Raw genomic sequence first — 15,283 nt, 5'->3', positions numbered from 1 at the left:
ATACGAAGACGTTTGTAAGCTAGGAGTGGACCAGATATCAAAGGTGGGTCAGCTGAAATCCGTTAGCATGCTGCCATTGTTATGACCAATTGGGTCTTAACAGTCAATTGACAATACATTTATGTAAAGAAGGATCATTTGAAATTCCGGGACATGCAAGTTGCCTTCTATTAGGGAATCAGACATAAAATAACAGTCACTAAAATGTAAATCCACTTCATTCACATTTATATTGTTTTATTACCAGCAAGCAGATGTTCCTGGGGAGAAATTAAATTCAACGAAAGAATGGAATGAAATGGAAATACTGATACCCTTTTATTCTATTACACACTGGCTATTCCACTGTGGTTTGGGAAGGGGAACTAAATATATATCAATGGATGATCATTTTCCCAATAAAAAACCCAATAGAATACCTCCACAGATGTTCCCGGGTGCCCAGCCGGGATGGTGTGATTCAGAATTACCATAGAAAAATGAATTGCAATGACAATGTCTAATGTTTTGTGACACAAAGCATGAATGTCTGCACCCTGGCCCACCGGAGGGCTGAAGCAGCTCATCGGAGATATTACATTAAGCAGTGCTGGAGTAGAAGGGTAATTCACTTTTCTGCTTCACTAGCTATCACTGTGGAGCAGAGAGATGTTGGTGCTAAACTATATCTCTCCCTCCCTCTCTCACTCTGCCTCTTTCCAATTCACTATCTATCACTCTTTTTCTGTCAACTGTCATATTTGTAATCTCTTCAGTTCAATCTCTTTCTTCAGGCTGCATATTTCTGTAACATGCAGCAATCAGACATTTCATCAGTCTGTAACATATTGATGTTTTCCCAGGACAGTGCTTTAAGGTTAGATGGGTATTTATTTCTCATCCCGGGGGAGTGACCCTAGGTAGAAACCCAAGACAAATGGGGAGCAGCTTTTCAACAGGAAGCAGTGTGCAGCTGAGGTGAAATCATCAAACCAAACTTTATTTGTCACGTGCACCGAATACAACAAGTGTAGACCTCTCATTTATTTTATATTTAACCTTTATTTAACTAGGCAAGTCAGTTAAGAACACATTCTTATTTTCAATGACGGCCTATAAACAGTGGGTTAACTGACTTGTTCAGGGACAGAACGATAGCTTTTTACCTTGTCAGCTCGGGGATTCGATCAAGCAACCATTCAGTTACTGGCCCAACACTCTAGCCACTAAGCTGCCTGCCGGCTACCTGCTGACCTTACTGTGAAATGCTGACTTACAAGCCCTTATCCAACAGTGCAGTTCAAGAAGAGTTAAGAAAATATTTACCAAATAAACTAAAGTAAAAAATAATGAAAAGTAACACAATAAAATAACAATAACAAGGCAATGTTATTGGGGGGGGTCAATGTAATAGTGCGGTGGCCATTTGATTATTAGTTCAGCAGTCTTATGGCTTGTGTAACAGCTTTCTTCCAGGGGTGAAGGAGAGGACCAAAGTGCAGCGCGGCTAGTGTTCAACATGTTTAATTAAAGAACAAGTGAAACACTACAAACAACATACAAAATAACAAATGTGAAAAAACCGAGACAGACCTATCTGGTGCAGACAAAACACAGACAGGAAACAACCACCCACAATCCCCAACACAAAACAAGCTACCTATATATGATTCTCAATCAGGGACAACGATTGACAGCTGTCTCTGATTGAGAACCATATTAGGCTGAACACAGAAACAGACGAACTAGACACACAACATAGAATTCCCACCCAGCTCACGTCCTGACCAACACTAAACAAGCAAAACACATAAGAACTCTGGTCAGGACGTTACAGCTTGGGGGTAGAAGCTGTTAAGGAGCCTTTTGGTCCTAGACTTGGCGCTCCGGTACTGCTAACCCTAACCCTAACCCTAACCCTAACCCTAACACCCCCCCTGAGGTGCGGACTCCGAACGCACCCCTGAAACTCAAGGGGAGGGTCTGGGTGGGCATCTGTCCGCGGTGGCGGCTCCGGCGGTGGATGAGGACACCACTCCACCACTGTCTTTGTCCCCCTCCTTAGCATCCTTTGAGTGGTGACCCTCGCCCACGACCTTGGCCTAAGAATCCTCCCCAAGGCCCCCACATGATTTAGGAGGTAGCTCAGGACAGAGAGGTAGCTCAGGACAGAGAGGTAGCTCAGGACAGAGGGGCAACTCCGGACAGAGAGGCAGCTCAGGACGAATGGCAGCTCCGGACTGAGTGGCAGCTCCGGACTGAGTGGCAGCTCCGGACTGAGTGGCAGCTCATGACTGAGTGGCAGCTCATGACTGTAGGGCAGCTCATGACTGTAGGGCAGCTCATGACTGGAAGGCAGCTCATGACTGGAGGGCAGCTCATGACTGGAAGGCAGCTCATGACTGGAGGGCAGCTCATGACTGGAGGGCAGCTCATGACTGGAGGGCAGCTCATGACTGTAGGGCAGCTCATGACTGTAGGGCAGCTCATGACTGGAGGGCAGCTCATGACTGGAGGACAGCTCATGACTGGAGGGCAGCTCATGACTGTCTGGCGGCTCTGGCAGCTCCTGACTGTCTGGCGGCTCTGGCAGCTCCTGACTGGCTGACGGCTCTGGCAGCTCCTGACTGACGGACGGCTCTAGCGGCTCCTGACTGACGGACGGCTCTAATGGCTCGGGACAGACGGGCGGCTCTAATGGCTCGGGGCAGACGGATGGCTCAGATGGCGCTGGGCAGACGGATGGCTCAGACGGCGCTGGGCAGACGGATGGCTCAGACGGCGCTGGGCAGACGGATGGCTCAGACGGCGCTGGGCAGACGGATGGCTCAGACGGCGCTGGGCAGATGGATGGCTCAGACGGCGCTGGGCAGGCAGATGGCTCAGACGGCGCTGGGCAGGCAGATGGCTCAGACGGCGCTGGGCAGGCAGATGGCTCAGACGGCGCTGGGCAGGCAGATGGCTCAGACGGCGCTGGGCAGGCAGATGGCTCAGACGGCGCTGGGCAGGCAAGCAGCTCAGACGGCGCTGGGCAGGCAAGCAGCTCAGACTGCGTTGGGCAGGCAGGCAGTACAGACGGTGCTGGGCAGACGAGCAGTGCAGGCGGCGTTGGGCAGACGGCCGACTCTGACCTGCTGAGGCGCACAGTAGGCCTGGTGCGTGGTGCCGGAACTGGTGGTACCGGACTGGAGACACGCATCTCAAGGCTAGTATGGGGAGCAGGAACAGGGCACACTGAATTCTCAAAGCGCACTATAGGCCTGGTGCGTGCTACCGGCACTGGTGGTACCGGGCTGAGGGCACGCACCTCAGGGCGAGTGCGGGGAGAAGGAACAGTGCGTACAGGGCTCTGGAGACGCACAGGAGGCTTGATGCGTGGTGCCGGAACTGGAGGTACTGGGCTGGAGACACGCACCATAGGGAGAGTGCGTGGAGGAGGAACAGGGCTCTGGAGACGCACAGGAGGCTTGGTGCGTGGTGCCGGAACTGGTGGTACCGGGCTGAAGACACGCACCATAGGGATAGTGCGTGGAGGAGGAACAGGGCTCTGGAGACGCACAGGAAGCCTGGTGCGTGGTGTAGGCACTGATGGTACTGGGCTGGGGCGGGGCGGGAAGGTGGCGCCAGATATACCGGACCGTGCAGGCGTACTGGCTCCCTTGAGCACTGAGCCTGCCCAACCTTACCTGGTTGTATGCTCCCCGTAGCCCGCCCAGTGCGGGGAGGTAGAATAACCCGCACTGGGCTGTGTTGGCGAACCGGGGACACCATGCGTAAGGCTGGTGCCATGTATGCCGGCCCGAGGAGACGTACTGGAGGCCAGATACGTTGAGCCGGCTTCATGACACCTGGCTCAATGCCCAATCTAGCCCGTCCAGTGCGGGGAGGTGGTAATAACCCGCACCGGGCTAAGCACCCGTACAGGAGACACCGTGCGCTCTTCCGCATAACACGGTGTCTGCCCGTACTCCCGCTCTCCACGGTAATCACACACCTCAGGGCGAGTACCGTGTATACTACGCCAAACCAACATCTCTCTCACTTCGCTCTCCCCCACCAACAACTCATCAAATGTCTCATAATCTCCCATCCTTTCACGTTCCTCCAATCTGTCCAATAACTCCTCCACATTCTCCGACTCGTACCTCAATTTAGCCCACTGCTCCTTCTGGTAAGCACGGGGAACTGGCTCAAATCTCCCACTTGACCCAGCCATACTCCCCGTGTGCCCAACCCCAAGAAATTTTTGGGGGAGCCTCTCGGGCTTCCAGCCACTCTGCCTTGCTAGCTCCCGCTGCTGCTGCTGCTGCCGCTGTTGCCTGTTGCCACGCTGCTTGGTCCGAGTTTGGTGGGTGGTTCTGTAACGGCTTTCTTCCAGGGGTGAAGGAGAGGACCAAAGTGCAGCGCGGCTAGTGTTCAACATGTTTAATTAAAGAACAAGTGAAACACTACAAACAACATACAAAATAACAAATGTGAAAAAACCGAGACAGATCTATCTGGTGCGGACAAAACACAGAGACAGGAAACAACCACCCACAATCCCCAACACAAAACAAGCCACCTATATATGATTCTCAATCAGGGACAACGATTGACAGCTGTCTCTGATTGAGAACCATATTAGGCTGAACACAGAAACAGACGAACTAGACACACAACATAGAATTCCCACCCAGCTCATGTCCTGACCAACACTAAACAAGCAAAACACATAAGAACTCTGGTCAGGACGTTACAGCTTGGGGGTAGAAGCTGTTAAGGAGCCTTTTGGTCCTAGACTTGGCGCTCCGGTACTGCTTGCCGTGCGGTAGCAGAGAAAACAGTCTATGACTTGGGTGACTGGAGTCTCTGACAATTTTATGGGCTTTCATCTGACACCGCCTATTATATAGGTCCTGGATGGCAGGAAGCTTGGCCACAGTGATGTACTGGGCCGTACACACTAACATCTGTAGCGCCTTACGGTCAGATGCCGAGCAGTTGCCATACCAGGCAGTGATGCAACCGGTCAGGATGCTCTCGATGGTGCAGCTATAGAACATTTTGAGGATCTGGGGACCAATGCCAAATCTTTTCAGTCTCCTGAGGGGGAAAAGGTTTTGTTGTCCCCTCTTCACGACTGTCTTGGTGTGTTTGGACCATGATAGTTTGTTGGTGATGTGGACACCAAGGAACTTGAAACTCTTGACCCACTCCACTACAGCCCCGTTGATGTTAATGGGGGCCTGTTCGGACCACCTTATCCTGTAGTCCACGATCAGCTCCTTTGTCTTGCTCACATTGAGGGAGAGGTTGTTGTCCTAGCACCACACTGCCAGTTATCTGACCTCCTCCCTATAGGCTGTTTCATCATTGTTGGTGATCAGGCCTACCACTGTTGTGTCATCAGCAAACTTAATGATGGTGTTGGAGTCGTGTTTGGCCACGCAGTCGTGGGTGAACAGGGAGTACAGGATGGGACTAAGTACGCACCCCCGTGGGGCCCCAGTGTTGAGGATCAGCGCGGCAGACGTGTTGATGCCTACACTTACCACCTGGGGGGCGGCCCGTCAGGAAGTCCAGGATCCAGTTGCAGAGGGAGGTCTTTAGTCCCAGGGTCCTTAGCTTAGTGATGATTTTCGTTGGCACTATGGTGTTGAACTCTGAGCTGTAGTCAATGAACAGCATTCTCACATAGGTGTTCCTTTTGTCCAGGTGGGAAAAGGCAGTTTGGAGTGCAATTGAGATTGCGTCATCTGTTGATCTGATGGGGCGGTATGCGAATTGGAGTGCGTCTAGGGTATCCGGGAGGATGTTGTTGATGTGAGCCATGACCATCCAAATCATGTGTTAAAGAGCAGCTTTGTTTGTCTTTGCTGGTGTGTTGATGTTTGAGGTCTTTGTTTCAGGAATATACAAATCAGTATGTTGTAGCTTTTCCTTTTTCCAAAACCACACCTCGCTTTTGGGATGGAGAAGAAAGCCCAAGTCGAACATCTGTGTGTCTCCATATGCAGAACAGAGAGTCCACGTAATTGTTTAAATTGGTTTACTGTTTCAATCTAGCATCACTCATATTTGTCCCCTTTACCATGCTGCATCAATGTATAAATAACTGTACACATTCTTTGTAATTTCACACACACACACACACACACACACACACACACACACACACACACACACACACACACACACACACACACACACACACACACACACACACACACACACACACACACACACACACACACACACACACACACACACACCACACTAATTGCAGTATAATTATGAAAATGTGAAATATTCATAGGAAATCAAACATGAGCATGTTCCATTTAAAAGTCTACATAAATGACATGGCCTCTAGCAAGATGGAGGAAAAGTAACATGAAACCTGTTAGTGCAGAAGGACCTTGCCCCCAGGATCTTTGGTTTCTTGAATGAAGTGTTCTGATGTGTCTTCAGGTGTGGGTTGGATGCTAATGTTGGGCTCTTGAAGCTGAAAGCTGCAGGGGGGCTGATAACAGACCCTGAGGGATGGCCTGGTCCAGAGTCATCCAAAACCCCTCAGCGAGAGGTAGGGAAGAACCCCTGCCGCCTGCAGCAGCTAGCACCCTGTGATGAACACCTTAAACATAGCACCCTGTGATGAACACCCTAAACATAGCACCCTGTGATGAAAACCTTAAACATAGCACCCTATGATGAACACCCTAAACATAGCACCCTGTGATGAACACCTTAAACATAGCACCCTGTGATGAACACCTTAAACATAGCACCCTATGATGAACACCCTAAACATAGCACCCTGTGATGAACACCATAAACATAGCACCCTATGATGAACACCCTAAACATAGCACCCTGTGATGAACACCTTAAACATAGCACCCTGTGATGAACACCCTAAACATAGCACCCTATGATGAACACCCTAAACATAGCACCCTGTGATGAACACCCTAAACATAGCACCCTATGATGAACACCCTAAACATAGCACCCTGTGATGAACACCTTAAACATAGCACCCTGTGATGAACACCTTAAACATAGCACCCTGTGATGAACACCTTAAACATAGCACCCTGTGATGAACACCCTAAACATAGCACCCTGTGATGAACACCCTAAACATAGCACCCTATGATGAACACCCTAAACATAGCACCCTATGATGAAAACCTTAAACATAGCACCCTGTGATGAACACCCTAAACATAGCACCCTGTGATGAACACCCTAAACATAGCACCCTATGATGAACACCCTAAACATAGCACCCTGTGATGAACACCATAAACATAGCACCCTGTGATGAACACCCTAAACATAGCACCCTATGATGAACACCCTAAACATAGCACCCTGTGATGAACACCCTAAACATAGCACCCTGTGATGAACACCTTAAACATAGCACCCTGTGATGAACACCCTAAACATAGCACCCTGTGATGAACACCCTAAACATAGCACCCTATGATGAACACCCTAAACATAGCACCCTGTGATGAACACCCTAAACATAGCACCCTGTGATGAAAACCTAAAACATAGCACCCTGTGATGAACACCCTAAACATAGCACCCTATGATGAACACCTTAAACATAGCACCCTGTGATGAACACCCTAAACATAGCACCCTGTGATGAAAACCTAAAACATAGCACCCTGTGATGAACACCCTAAACATAGCACCCTATGATGAACACCCTAAACATAGCACCCTTTGATGAACACCCTAAACATAGCACCCTGTGATGAACACCCTAAACATAGCACCCTGTAATGAACCACATAAACATAGCACCCTGTAATGAACCCCATAAACATAGCACCCTGTGATGAACACCCTATACATAGCATCCTATGATGAACACCCTAAACATAGCACCCTGTAATGAACCACATAAACATAGCACCCTGTAATGAACCCCATAAACATAGCACCCTGTGATGAACACCCTAAACATAGCACCCTGTAATGAACCACATAAACATAGCACCCTGTAATGAACCCCATAAACATAGCACCCTGTGATGAACACCCTATACATAGCATCCTGAGGTGAACACAGCACCCTGGAGGGATGGGGAGGAAGAGATGGAGAGAGGGAAAGACTGGAGAAGAGAGAGGTGTCTATTTATCTGTCTGTGGAGGAAGTGCTTCTCCTCCCCTCTCTGTCTTCTGAAGCAGAGAACTGTGACTGAAACACACCACTGCACCCTCACTTGGGATGAGCTCCAAATACAGGGGGGAGAGGGGATAGAGAACATTGAAAATTGAGGGAACTGAGAGCAAAGTCGGGAGCTCTTTAAAGAGGCTTGTCAAAATAATGAAAACAAATGGCACAGCAGTCCCCAGAGACGGAGAGGAGAACTTCATTTGTGAGGCGTCTTCAGCAGAAATGTGCTGCGCTACAGCAACTCCTCCATTTGAAGAGAGAAAGGGAGACGGGTGGGGAGAATGAAGAGAAGAAAAATGGGAGCACTCATTGTAATAATTGTTCAGGGTCAATTATTCCCGCGTCGGAGCAATCGTGCTGATGTGTGTTAGCATGCAGCCATGGAGCTGCAGAACCAACGGGGCATTAGCATAGTGGATACAGTATCTCCTTAGAGAAGAAAGGAAGACCCTGTGAATAACAGCTAGTTCATCTCTTTAAATCAGCTCCCCTGAGTAATGACCAGCCTGGAATTCTAATGAGCAGTTTTGGGCACATTCGACCTGTACGTGTTTCTGGTGGGAAAACAAAAGGTTCATATAATATATGTGGTTAATAGCAATAAAGCTCTTCATCTATATGTTACACTTAGATACACTTTCAAAGTTGAATACTTACCAACACAGTTTAGGTCGGGGGTCGGCAACATGCCAAATTATTGTTATACTTTTATTTTAAAGATTTTAGTTTTTGGTCAAAATAGACTGTAAAATCACCAGGAATTGAGAAAAAATTCAACACGACCATCAAGTTAGCTAGTAGACATCTTCAGACATCTTTGTCTCCTACCTCACATAGCTAGAGGTAAGGGAGAAATATTTAACACTTCTGTTCTTCTGACTAACATTGTCATCTAACCATATAATTGTAGTAGCTGCAATTATTTCAGTTAAATTGTAAATGTCTATCTTATTTTTCCTGATTTCTTTCCCATTTTTATCTAGCTGTCTCCGTTTTCTTCTCTCCTGTATCCTTTATGTTTGGAATAAAGCCAATAGAATTGTTATCAGGCTCCCTTTAAAAGTGCGGAGACATTCCTTTCACAACTTTTCCCGCTTTTCTCTCTCCTCAATTCTTCTCTCTTTTCTCTGTCCTCTTCCTTCCTTTCTCACCCTCTCTCTCTCTTTCTCTCTCTCAGGCAGAAAACAGCTTCCTTCTCTTATCACCCCCTTCCTTCTTCATCCTCCCTCCCCCTTCTTCCTCCCTCCTTCCTACTCCCCCTTCCTCCTCCGACTTTGACTTCATCTTCAAGTGTAGCAGCAGCAGTAGCTTTCCTCCCCATCCCCGTCATCGTCTTTCCTTTCTGGCCGTCTGCATTCCTGTCACGTGCTCCCCAAAGGTTATATGGCCCACTTTCTTATCAGCTGCATTCTGGGATATCTCTGCTCTCAGGCCTGTCTTCTGGAGAGCTATCTCAACCCCCCCACTGACTGCTGAGAGGACGACCTCTGTCGACCTTGTTGTTTTTGCCCTTTCTTTTTTTTTCATCCAAGGAATCTTTTACTGAATAAAAATGAAAGAATGAAAGAACGCAACTAAGAGAGAAGGGGGAGAAAAGAGAACTCGGGAGAAAAAAAAAGCAGTCCCCTGAGAGAATCTGTGATGAGATTGGGTCGGAGTTAGCCTTGTAAGAAAAGTGCCGTTGGCCCCCTCTCTCTGAGTACAGTAGACGTTGAATCGATATCCCACCCGCCCACCAGAACCATACTGCCCAGCGCACGCCGTCTACCTGTCGGGCCGGTCTGGGGGGTAGGGAAGAGAGGGGGGGGGGGGGGGTATTGGGAAGTGTATGGATGCCGTCATGTATAAATTCATTTTGGATCTAGCCAGTCTCTCGCACACGCTCAAGGTCTTTGCGGTCACGTTGAGACAGGAGTGGAAAGATGCTTCCCTACCTCTCTCTTAGCTCGTAGTGATGCTTCCCTACCTCTCTGTTAGCTCGTAGTGATGCTTCCCTACCTCTCTCTTAGCTCGTAGTGATGCTTCCCTACCTCTCTCTTAGCTCGTAGTGATGCTTCCCTACCTCTCTGTTAGCTCGTAGTGATGCTTCCCTACCTCTCTCTTAGCTCGTAGTGATGCTTCCCTACCTCTCTCTTAGCTCGTAGTGATGCTTCCCTACCTCTCTGTTAGCTGGTAATGATGCTTCGCTACCTCTCTCTTAGCTCGTAGTGATGCTTCCCTACCTCTCTGTTAGCTCGTAGTGATGCTTCCCTACCTCTCTGTTAGCTCGTAGTGATGCTTCCCTACCTCTCGCTTAGCTGGTAATGATGCTTCGCTACCCCTTGCTTAGCTGGTAATGATGCTTCGCTACCTCTCTGTTAGCTTGTAGTGATGCTTCCCTACCTCTCTGTTAGCTCGTAGTGATGCTTCCCTACCTCTCGCTTAGCTGGTAATGATGCTTCGCTACCCCTCGCTTAGCTGGTAATGATGCTTCGCTACCTCTCTGTTAGCTTGTAGTGATGCTTCCCTACCTCTCTCTTAGCTCATAGTGATGCTTCGCTATCTCTCTCTTAGCTCGTAGTGATGCTTCCCTACCTCTCTCTTAGCTCGTAGTGATGCTTCCCTACCTCTCTCTTAGCTCGTAGTGATGCTTCGCTACCCCTCGCTTAGCTGGTAATGATGCTTCGCTACCTCTCTGTTAGCTTGTAGTGATGCTTCCCTACCTCTCTCTTAGCTCATAGTGATGCTTCGCTACCTCTCTGTTAGCTCGTAGTGATGTTTCCCTACCTCTCTCTTAGCTCGTAGTGATGCTTCCCTACCTCTCTCTTAGCTCCTAGAGATGCTTCCCTACCTCTCTCTTAGCTCGTAGTGATGCTTCCCTACCTCTCTCTTAGCTGGTAATGATGCTTCGCTACCCCTCGCTTAGCTGGTAGGGATGCTTCGCTACCTCTCTGTTAGCTTGTAGTGATGCTTCCCTACCTCTCTCTTAGCTCATAGTGATGCTTCGCTACCTCTCTGTTAGCTCGTAGTGATGCTTCCCTACCTCTCTCTTAGCTCGTAGTGATGCTTCCCTACCTCTCTGTTAGCTCGTAGTGATGCTTCCCTACCTCTCGCTTAACGGGTAATGATGCTTTGCTACCCCTCGCTTAGCTGGTGATGATGCTTCGCTACCTCTCTGTTAGCTTGTAGTGATGCTTCCCTACCTCTCTCTTAGCTCATAGTGATGCTTCGCTACCTCTCTGTTAGCTCGTAGTGATGCTTCCCTACCTCTCTCTTAGCTCGTAGTGATGCTTCCCTACCTCTCTCTTAGCTCGTAGTGATGCTTCCCTACCTCTCTCTTAGCTCGTAGTGATGCTTCGCTACCCCTCGCTTAGCTGGTAATGATGCTTCGCTACCTCTCTGTTAGCTTGTAGTGATGCTTCCCTACCTCTCTCTTAGCTCATAGTGATGCTTCGCTACCTCTCTGTTAGCTCGTAGTGATGCTTCCCTACCTCTCTCTTAGCTCGTAGTGATGCTTCCCTACCTCTCTCTTAGCTCCTAGTGATGCTTCCCTACCTCTCTCTTAGCTCGTAGTGATGCTTCCCTACCTCTCGCTTAGCTGGTAATAATGCTTCGCTACCCCTCGCTTAGCTGGTAGTGATGCTTCGCTACCTCTCTGTTAGCTTGTAGTGATACTTCCCTACCTCTCTCTTAGCTCATAGTGATGCTTCGCTACCTCTCTGTTAGCTCGTAGTGATGCTTCCCTACCTCTCTCTTAGCTCGTAGTGATGCTTCCCTACCTCTCTCTTAGCTGGTAATGATGCTTCGCTACCTCTCGCTTAGCTCGTAGTGATGCTTCCCTCCCTCTCTCTGGGCACGGTAATTATGCTTCCCTACCTATCTCTTAAGCTGGTGCCTCGCAAGAGAAGAGAACAGCATAAAAAAATGCAGCATAAAGTAGCATTTAGCAGCCTGCCCAGGCTCATCTCTACTGCCATGATGTTGTTGCGTGGATAAAATGTACTTTTTATTTATACAAATGTATTATATTTGTTACTAAAAACGTAAAAGTTGTCTCTTGTCGAAGTCTACTAAAACAGTGAAAATGTTCATAAGAAAAGATCATGTCCCAATACTCCTTCTTTTCCATGTGTGTTTAGGACCGGAGAGGGTGAGAACAATGACTGTCTGTAGGCCTTCAGTGTTGCCTGGGGTTACCAGAGATGAAGGAGCCCTAAGCTCAGCTAACACAATATGAGGGAGTAATGTCAACCTGAACCTTTCTATATATAGGTGTCAACTAACTGGAGCAACAAATAGAATCAGTGCTGTTCTAATATGATGAAAGTGTCCTCGTCCACACCAAGTCTTGCTGTTCTCCATCATGACACTGTTCTGTCTCTGTTTTGGTTTAAGAAACATATCTTGCATGGCGCTCCCTGACCCACAGGGGAACTACAGTACAGTAGTGAGGAGAAAGAGCAGGCTTTAATCACTGGATGGAATCCCTTTGTCTTAACTCAGTTAGATATTGAATTACAGGCAGGGGAAGGGATGGGGAGCACTGGGGGAGACAGCAGGGAGAGCACTTAGAGGAAAGGCACGGCCGTGACGATGCTGGAGTGCTTTTTAATAACGTGGAAAAGAGGGATGTTTTGCATGGGGTATGGTGTGGTGGAATTGGGAGGGGTTAGAGAGGACAGGTGGTTGTGCCTATGTGTTCCATAGGGTGAGAGGTGCAGGGAGGTTGACTATAAGGGGGGTAATAAGATGTCTCTTTATTGGTTCTCTCCCCAGAGGACCGTTTGTTTGATTGTTTGCTTGCATGATGGAAAGGAGCAAATGTCCATGCATCTGACACCGGGCTGGTCGCTGCTGCCCCCTGCAGGGAAATCACTCTGCTTTGCTCCCTCACATGTTGTGTTTGTGTGTTTGTCTGTTGTGTTTGTGTGTGTGTGCGCATGTGCAGGCGTTCGTATGTGGTGTGTGTGTGTGTGTGTGTGCATGTGTGTTTGTGTTTGTGCGTGCGCGTGTGTGTGTACAGTACGTGTGTGGAGGCATGCAGTACATATGCTCTAGGGCACATGTCTGGAACATCACATTGTGGACCAGCTTACATATAACATGAAAGAAAGGCAACTTTATTGAATACATCCACATCTCCCACTACTGTCCTTCACTGTAGATCCTCACAGGGGAAGTTGGGGAGCGCCTGGGCGACCGAGAAATCAGGTTCCGGTTTTAGATGAAAGGATATACTGTATGCCACACTTTGCATTGCCATGAAAGATTTTGCATACTGTCAATAGCCATATTGCTACCGTACCAAGAGCGTATTCAGAAAATGTCAAGAAATCCATCAAAAAAGCGGAATGAGCGAGCAAGCTATTTTTAGATAAAGTATATCTCGGGCACAAGTTTTAGTTTTATGTTTTATGCCCATCAAAGGGAAAAGTGGCCTTATCAATACTGTTATTGATTCAGAAGATGGTTACAAGTACAGGTATTACATTTCAAATATAAAATATATTCAAATTATAAAAATACTGCTTTTTAGAAATGTATATTGTGAAAGTGCAATCAGCTATTTCTTTTTTTTTTAGCATGACATTATTGTGATGTACTGATATGGGAAAAATATTCAGCATTTTATCCCTCAGTATTTATTTTCCATGGTCCCTCTTTATATGAGTACTCTGAGTAAGGATTGCCACTGGGAAGTAATTCACTTTCAGGGCTCAACGGCATTCATTTGTGAATGAGACCGCTAAGTAAGGAAGTGTGCGTGTGTTTGTGTGTGTGCGTGGGTGTGTCGGTTCGGTGTGGGTGTGTGTGTGCATGAGTGTGTTTTCATGCTTACAGATGTGTGCCCTGAAAAGCTGTTAGGGAATTTGTATAAAGTCGGAGGCAGATTTTCCAAGACATCCTGTGAACATTCATTACTCATGAATGTCCTCCAAAAAGAAGGACCTATTCCGTCAATCTGTTTCTAACGTGTTCTGTCTCTTTCCCCTCTCCACTCTCCCCTGTTTCTCCAGGCTACTTTCTGGAGCTTCCCGTCACCAAAGGCTCTGCGACGCAATAAGTCATCTATCAGTGGAAGTGAGGAAGCACATCTCTCTCCTCTGCCTCTCTGCACACGGCAAGAGATGGTAGGAGGCGCTGGGATGAGGTGGGGTGGAGAGGGTGATAGGAGAGGTGGGGGATATAAATTTGGTGGTGGGGGGGCTCGTTGTGGGGAATTTCAATCGGACATGCGGCGCGGTGGCATATAGAGGAGGTCTGCCCCGGTCCGCTCCAGAAGAAAGATTAGAGGGGGATCAGTGTCATCCGCAGCAGGAGAGTAATGGCCTGGGCCAGGTTCAAGGCAAGAGCCCAGAACATATCGCCATCACAGCCACCCGCATCACCGTCACCCCCCACCACCCCCCACATGAAATAGAAGTTAACCGCCAATCCCAGACATTTTCCCCATCTTTTACTGAGGGTGAAAACTACCATTGGGAGTCTCAGGACAATTTTTATATAGGATTAGAAAACAAAAATCAATATTTAATTATCTGTGAGCTTTTTGTGTCACTGCATCTTTAGGTCAGTAAGTGTTGGGGTGCCAGGGTCTGCCCGCCACTGTAAGTGAAGGAGTTGTTAAAGAGACAGTATCTTTTTACACAGCGCGCATTATGCAAGGTTAAAGTTTCCTGTACAGAGTCCCTGTGGGTGCCTGCATTAGTGTGGCTGTGTGTGCATGAGTTTGTATGTGTGATAATAATGATAATAATAACTGTCTGAAAATGTTATTTTAGACAATAAGTCTTAAAAAGTGATCTTGCAAGCGAATTATCTTAAACTACAAGAAATAACAAACAAATACATTTTCCCTAACAGCGGTGAAATAAAAACCCAAGGGGGTGTGTGCATAGTACAACAGCTTTATGTTAATGCATATATCATAATATTAATAAAATCAAAGAAATGGTCAAGAACTGAGTAAAGGCAAAATATCCTGACATTGCCTTGTCTTTCCTCTGCCACAGTAAATAAGAAAAATGAACAGAGAAAACACAAGGCCAGGCCTGATGCAACTGCATTTTTATTATTGTGATCTAAATTTGTTTACAGGGGGATTCCTTTCACTTTCGCTGAGTTCACTTCAGATACCGTGGA

The sequence above is a fragment of the Salvelinus fontinalis genome, chromosome 4 (genome assembly GCF_029448725.1).
Source record: "Salvelinus fontinalis isolate EN_2023a chromosome 4, ASM2944872v1, whole genome shotgun sequence".
NCBI lineage: Eukaryota > Metazoa > Chordata > Actinopteri > Salmoniformes > Salmonidae > Salvelinus > Salvelinus fontinalis.
This window is presented reverse-complemented; position numbering follows the sequence as displayed.